The 7352-nt window shown below is 54.7% G+C and overlaps 1 protein-coding gene across 1 annotated transcript in view; it reads left to right on the top strand.

Moving 5' to 3' along the window:
- Positions 1-7352, top strand: part of KCNH2 (potassium voltage-gated channel subfamily H member 2) — a 32873-nt gene that overhangs the window by 3375 nt on the left and 22146 nt on the right. The gene's annotated exons all lie outside the window — the stretch shown is intronic.

Genomic DNA, 7352 nt, shown 5'->3' with positions numbered 1-7352 from the left:
AGGGTGCGGGGGATGCGGGGGTGGGCGGCCGGAGAACGGCGCAAGCTGTGGTGGGTTACACTCGGCGTCCAGCGCTGGGAGGCGTGGTCCGAGTTGGGGCCCTGGCAGTGAGCCAGGCGGGAGTCGCAGGTTGGGCGTAGGGGCTGCGAGGCTGCCTGGGTCTCTTCGCCTCCCTGTGGCGGCGTGGTTTTCGGGGTGGCCAAGGGGCTACTTGGCTGTGGGTCTGGCGCCTCTAGTTCCTTCCTCTCTGTGTAGGTGTGGGAATGTTGAATTAGGTGAGCTGCAGTTTCAGGGGCCCAGAATGGCAGGTGCGTCCGTGGAGTGAGGATGCAGGCTTGGGGCTGGGCGCTGACCTCCGGGCTCAGGCCGTTCCTGCCAGGTGACTGGGAAGATGACATTGAGGGCGGGGCAGGGCAGGGCCACAGTATTCTGGCTGCTGCCTGTCTTCTGCCCCCTCTCTCTTACTTAAGTTGCACCTGGGCGGGGTGCCTCTCCCTACAACCTCAGTTCCCTTTGTCTCATCTGTTGAACGCCCCGCCCTCGCTACCTCCTCTCCGCCTTGCGCCAGGTGTCTCTGCTCAGCCGCCGCCTCCCAGCCCAGCTGTTCCGGGCCTTGGGACAGCGGATAAACAGAACCCCGGGCGGGGCCTGCCCTGTTGGGGTGGGCTCTTCTCTGGGAGGGCAGTGCAGTAGGGTTCTCTGGGGACCCAAACCCTGCTGCTCACTAGTGTGTATTCCACAAGCATTTACTGAACATAAGAGCCAGGTGCTGCACTAGGCTCTTGGAGACCTAGCAGTGAACAAATGGACAAGCAGGTTCCTGCCCTCGCAGAGCTTACCTTCCATAGGCAGTGAACACACGTTGCCGCTGTTGTGGGTGAAGCAAAGTGAGCATGTCTTTATGCCGCTGGCCCACACAGCCTCCTCTGTGTGATCAGGGTTGGCTGATGTGGCCTTGTGTCTGATGAGTGCACGCTCTGACATCACTGGGGTCCCGGGAGGAGGATTTGCTCATACCAAACAGAGGTCCCCTGGGAGGCAGGGAGTTCTGTCTGTTCACTAGTGTATTCCCAGAACCTTCATCAGAGCAGATGTGCTTTTTATCTCTGTCTAGCTATCTCGAGACAGTTGACACTGACTGCTGACTCCAACGTGTGGGTACTGTCCCATGTCATCTTTACAATAACCCTGGGAGGTAGATGATCTTTTCATCTCCACATGGATGAGGAAACTGAAGCTCAGAGAATTTAAACAACTTCCCAAAAGTCACACAGCTAGAAAGTGGCAGAGCTGGGAATTGAACCCATGTTTGCCTGACCAGGGCCCAACCCACTTTGTCTGTCATATATTAAAAATGACACTGGAATAGTTACAAGTATATCTATATATTATATATTGCTTCATTTAAATTTTGATTTTAAAAGTTTGGAAACCCTGGAGTAATGAAAAGAACATGCATGTGAGTCATGGATTCAGGTCTAACATTTGAAATTAGGTAATATAGGACAAGTCGGTTTCCTTTCCTGAGTCTGTCTCTACTTCTGCAAAATGGGATCATATGCCTTGCTTGGGAACCTCACAATTACGCTGTGAAGCTTTTTAGAGAGTGCCTTGAACTGTAAAACATCGTCCCAACACCCCTACAGCCGCTGGCTTGTGCTGTGTGATCTGGGCCCTTGGCAAGAGGCACCTAAAGACTTCAGTCTGTACCCGGAGTGTGTATGGGGTCCTTGGTGGAGCTGGCCCTCCCTCCTGCCCCACCCCAGCTTCTTTGCGACAGGGGTGGTCATGGGACCCCTTCTGCAAAAGTACTATCATGGAATTTTGGAGCTGAAGGTGACCTCAAGGCCCATTTAATCCAGCCCACTCCAGTTACAGGTGAAGACACTGAGAACCAGAGGTCCAGTTACCAGGGTATCTGTAGGGAGTGGGACTAGCGCATGGCCTCCTGCCCCCGGCTTCTTTCCACTCTCCATGGGACTACTACAGATGGGGCTGTGGCCCAGAAAACCTTCTGCCAGCCAGCTGCCTGCCCCTCCCTGCTCTCACCCAGCCTCTTGGCTGGCCAGCCTCGGCCCTAAGTGGGTCCCCACTTACCCTGGTACTCCAGGCCTGGGATGGAAGCGGAGTTCCTCTGCCCCCCACCCCTGCCCCTTGAAACACTCAGTTCCTCGTGCAGATGGCAGTGCCTGACCTGAGCTCTGTGTGTGTGTGTGTGTGTGTGTGTGTGTGTGTGTGTGTGTGTGTGTTCACAACTGCGTGTGCTCATGTGTGCATGGGCTGAGGAGGGAGGCAAGGGTGAGGAATGCTGATGCCACCTCTTGTTGCTGTCTGGGCCTTTCACAGGGTCTTTGCCTGGGTCAGCCATGGGGGAGTGGGTTCCTGGACTTCAGCCCTAGGGAGGTAGGGGCAGCTGGGAAGGAGGCGGGCCTTTTGCTGGCAGGCGCCACTGCAGACAGCTGTGCTGTGTCGGTGCCTCTAGCCTAGCTCTGTGCAGTATCAGGGCCTGGAGCCAGACAGCCCCATTATTCAGTTGCTGGGACTGCTGGGAGGTGGGGGTGGGCTGGAGGGAGAGACATGGGGTGCCAGGGGCTGTGGAGCTGCTCATTGGCTTGTGCGGCTGCCCCTTAAAGTCAGGCCCAGGGTCAAGTCAAGATGGAGTTGGGAGCAGAGCCCAGCAGTGTGGGGCTGGGGCAGTAGCACGCCTCTGGCTGCCCCCGTGGTGGGTGGGGGGAGTGCCTCAGCAGCAGGTACTGGCTGGTACACACCTGGAGCAGATGACCCAGTAAGCAAGTTAAGCACGGGCTTACTTGTGCTTACTTACTAATCTGTAGTGAAATTGGTCACTACAAATTAGTAAGTAATCTGTGCTTACCTTGCTTATTGGGTCATCTGCCCCTGTCAGGGATTGTAAATTTGAAAAGAGGCTTTGATTTTGTAGAAAGGTGCTGTGGGATTGGGAGAGAGACAGATGCGAGCTAGACCTAGAAGCAGAATCTTTGAGGTAGTGAAAAAATGTGAAATTGTTCGCTACAGATGATCGGTTTAGGGCTGTTGTCCACTTGCCTATTGGATAATCCGCCCCTGTACACACCCCTGTTCCCACATCACTCTCTCTCCTCAACCTGTGGGCTCGCCTACTCTCTGTCCCTTGCTGTCCCTCTGCTCTTTGTTTCCAGCTTTCTGCCCTCACCTCCCGGCCGGGAGCCTCTGTCTGCCTGTGCCCCATCGTCTCTGCTCCACTTCCTGTACCCAGCCTCTGGCTTCCCTGCATTTGTCTGCTGGAGTTGCTGCCACCTGGCTAGGGACCCTGTACCCCTGGTCTTTATCTCCTTCTCCCTGCACCAATCTCTTCTTCCCTTCCCACCCTGAGCCTTCCGTCATGCCTCTTTCCCTGGGTGCCCCTCCATCCCTCTGGGCCTCTGTCTGGCTCCCCACACCTCTGACTGTCCTGGCCTGGTCTCTATGTCCCTGGGAGGCTGTGCGTGGGTGGAGATGGGGGTATCTCTGGAGGAGAGTCTGAAGCTTCTCCACTCCAGCTGCAGGCCAGTTGCCGTGGCAACAGGGTCAGAGGGCCCCCGCTGTAGCAGCTGAAGCCGCCAGGGTGGGAGGAGGGGTGAGGGCCAGCAGCTGCTCTGCCCACCCCATCACCACCTGTGGGAGGCCAGAGCCCCGAAGATGGCCCCCATGCCCATCGATCTGCTGTCCCTGCCCCAGACCCTGAACTGCTAGTGTTCTACAGTCACTTCTTGCCCTAGTTGCTTTTGGCTGGGCCTGCTGTGGTCCTCCACACTGAGGCCATTTCTCCTGGGCCTCTCTCCTCGTCTTTCCCCAATGCCTTCCTGTCTTCGTAAACCAGACTCTCTGCTCTGACAGCGCACCCCTCCCTGCTGCCCACCTCCTTGTATTCTCCAATCCCTACTCCTCAGGCCCCCAGAGCCCCATCAATCTGGGTTGGTGGTAAAGGAAACTTTTCCAGAGGAGCCCTGGATGTTTTGAAGTGGGGAAGGCAGGTCAGAGACAGGCTGGTGCCCACTGGTGTTGTCTTCTTGAAATGGGAGTGGACTGGAGTGAGCCGGAACACCAAGGACAGGCACGAGAAGCCACTTCCTCTGGGAGAGGCTCCCTTCACCTCTGGCTGAGATGTCCCATTTCCCTGGCCAGCTTGGGGATAGGGCCAGGTGACATGACTGTGGAGCCCCCTCTGATCAGGGCTCCTCAGCTGCCTCTTCCCACTCGGCACTGCTTACCTGCAGCTCCTCCCAGCATGCAGGGCCCCAGGAGCGTGCCCTGGCCTGCTGGGGGCCTTCTGTCTCGGCCTATCCAGGGGCGAGGCAGCGGGATGCGGTTTAGGGTGTTGTCCACCTCATCTGCTTATGCTGGGGTCTGGAGAGTGTTGGGAGGTTGACTCCTCCCTGTCCTGTCTTCCGCAGCCCCTAGAGGAGCTATGTAAATATTTGCGCAGAGCTGTCTGGGATGCTCACAGTCTGATGGTGGCCTTGGGCTCTGGGGAGGGGGACGCTGGGGCAGCAGAGGGGCTGGCTTATGGGTGTGACCAAGCCTCTTTGCTGCCCAGAGGTGGCTTCCTGTGGGGTGTGACTCAAAAGGTTCCAAGAAAGCCCTTTCACTTGAATACACCCTGTGGTGCCTGAAATGCCGCCATTAGAGAACTTTCACTTGGGCTGAGAATTATCCCTTTTCTTTAAAAACAAATTCTTTCTCATCACCTCCCGCCGCCATATACAGAACCATGGAAAGTAATTAATCCTTTACGGCGAGTGAGTTTAACAGATCCTCCCCTTCCTGACCTGGGGAGAAGGGACAGGGCATCAGGGCTAGAATAGGAGGGGTGGATGGACAACTGTGACTGACGATGTAGGTGGGAGAGGCTCCAGTGAGCCGCTGCCACCCTGGAGGACCCCTCCTTGTCCCTAGCCCAGGGTTCTACAGAGACGTTCTTACACCATTGACTGTGGTTGGCCTGGAACGAGCCCTCTACTTTTTGGTCTCTTGTCTACTGAACTAGAAGCACCTTAAGGCGAGGCGGTGTTTTTCCCTTTGCCACCCCATCCCCCATGCGCTCAGTTCTGGGTGAGGTTGTCACGGGAGCTGCAAGAGGGCAGAGAGCAGCCCTCGTGCTCTGTGCCCTGTTGACGCTGTGTGTCCAGCGCACAGTGGGGGCTCACTGTGCATGAGGAGCGAGGATGAGGCATGCAGCCTGCTGTAGCGGGGAGGCCCGTACTGGGAACTGGGTGACTCGGGATCCATTTCTGGCTCGCTTACAGAATTGTTGTGTGACCTGGGGCAAACTACTTCCCATCTCTGAACCTCAGTCTCACCTCGGAGGAAAACCCTAAAATAATAGGATGCCAGGGCTGAGAGGGGTTGTAAAGGATAGGAGGCCATCAGGGCCAGCGGCCGGTGACCAGGGAGAGAGCTGACGGGGCCACTGAGCGGGAAGTGCCCTGGCCCTTCTGGTGGGGCCTGGAGAAGGCACCTGGAGCTCCCAGCCTGTGCACTCTCAGAGGTGGGCTGAGGAGGCCTGGGTGGGGCAGCAGTTTTAGAACTGCCAGAGAGGGGCAGAGCTGGACTTAGAAGTGGCAGCTGTGCCAGCAGCACGTACAGGCACATTCATTGTTGCGTCTGCCCGTTACAGTTTGCAAATTGGGGAACATGTGTTATGGCAGGTGGTCCTCACAGCCCTCTGAGAGGCAAGATTCCTCCCCACCGTTTGACTGAAGGGAAGCTCTCAGGAAGGCTTAGGCAGTTTAGCCAGCCGGTTGTTGCCTGAGTGGGAACTTGAACCCAGCTTTCCTATTTCAACACCAGGGCCCTGCCCGGCATGGAGCATCGCTGCATAGGGTGTCTTGCCCCAGAGGGCGCTTCCAGGGGTGATGGGCCCAGGGCCTCAGGAAAATTGGTTGTTAGCTCTGGCTCTGCTGCTGACCTTGGCCGGAATTCTCTGAGAGCCTCAGTTCCTCATTTGCTAAGTGGGATAATAACACCTTCCATGCACTGCTGAGGGGAGATTCCGTAAATAAGATGAGAGGTGCCAAAATGTTTTAAAGTAGTATGAGTGCCAGGTAAGCTCCAGGGCTCATCATGCTTGCTGCAGACCATGGCCTGAGGTCCTGGCCCGTGCTGTTGCCACCCTGAGAAGTGAGCCCAGCCGAGAGCCTCAGCGGCCCTGTTCCTCACGGCACACCCCACCCAACCCCACTCATAATCTCTGCTGGCCTTTCCCCTTCCTCCCGAGGCCCCTGCTGACCCCAGCTCCTGCCTCTCTCCCAAATAATTAAGATCATGGTATTTGTGTTATTTATTTACTTTTGTCTTTCATTTTATTTCCTTTTATCTCACTCCCCAGCCTCATTACTTTCCCCATAGCAACCATTCAAATGTATTTAATATGAGTGTTTGCTTGTATATGTTGTTGCAAAATATATATTTTTGTTTGGATACATATAGGTTTAATTTATATAAATGATATTGTGCTACACATTGCATTCTGGTGCTCACTTTTCTTACACAAAATTCCCCTTTAAGTCCAGCCAGGTCGCTATTTGACGTCTAGTCTGTAGCTTCATATTCCATGGTGTGCACCCACCCCATTTTACCCATCCACCATCATGGACCCCCAGATTGTCTTCAACTTCCTGCCACCATAAATAATGCTTCCATGAACATCCTCACACAGGCTCTGGCTGACGAACCCAGAATCAGCAGGTCAGATGACAAGCTGCTGGCTCAAATCCCAAGAACTGGAGGTCAGATGATGACGAGCCGGAAACAGGATCCAGAGCAAGCAAGCAAGCTTTGCCAGAACGTCCATATATGTATATTGGGTGCAGGCCACACCCCTGAGGAAACTCACCTTACAACTGATTGGCTGTTTATGTCATGGAGGTGATTACATTACATTACTTATGGGAGATCACAAAATGGAGGATAATCACATCAGATCACAAAACAGAGGATAATTACACAACACTGAGAATCATGGCCTAGCCAAGTTGACACATACCATTAACCATCACAGGCTCCCTTTGGACTTGTGTGAGGATATCTTTGGGATGCATGCCCAGGAGCAGAACTGGGGCATCACAAGGTGTGTGGACACTTAATTCAACTAAGCACTGCCAGGTTGTGCTCCGGAATGGCTACCCCCATCTACATCCCCTAAACAGAGCATGAGATTCCTATGCCACACTCAGCATTATCTCTCCTTCTAAATTTTGCCAATCTAATAGGTGAAAGTAATATCTTGTTGCTTTTATTTGCATTTCTTTGATTTCTAGTGTATCTGAGCATCTCTTGGAGCCCTGGTGGTGGAGTGGATGTCTTAGGCTTGA

Source organism: Trichechus manatus, unplaced genomic scaffold (assembly GCF_000243295.1).
Source record: "Trichechus manatus latirostris isolate Lorelei unplaced genomic scaffold, TriManLat1.0 scaffold00020, whole genome shotgun sequence".
NCBI lineage: Eukaryota > Metazoa > Chordata > Mammalia > Sirenia > Trichechidae > Trichechus > Trichechus manatus.
The sequence above is the reverse complement of the archived record's forward strand: the minus strand, read 5'-3'. Positions and strand labels throughout refer to the sequence as shown.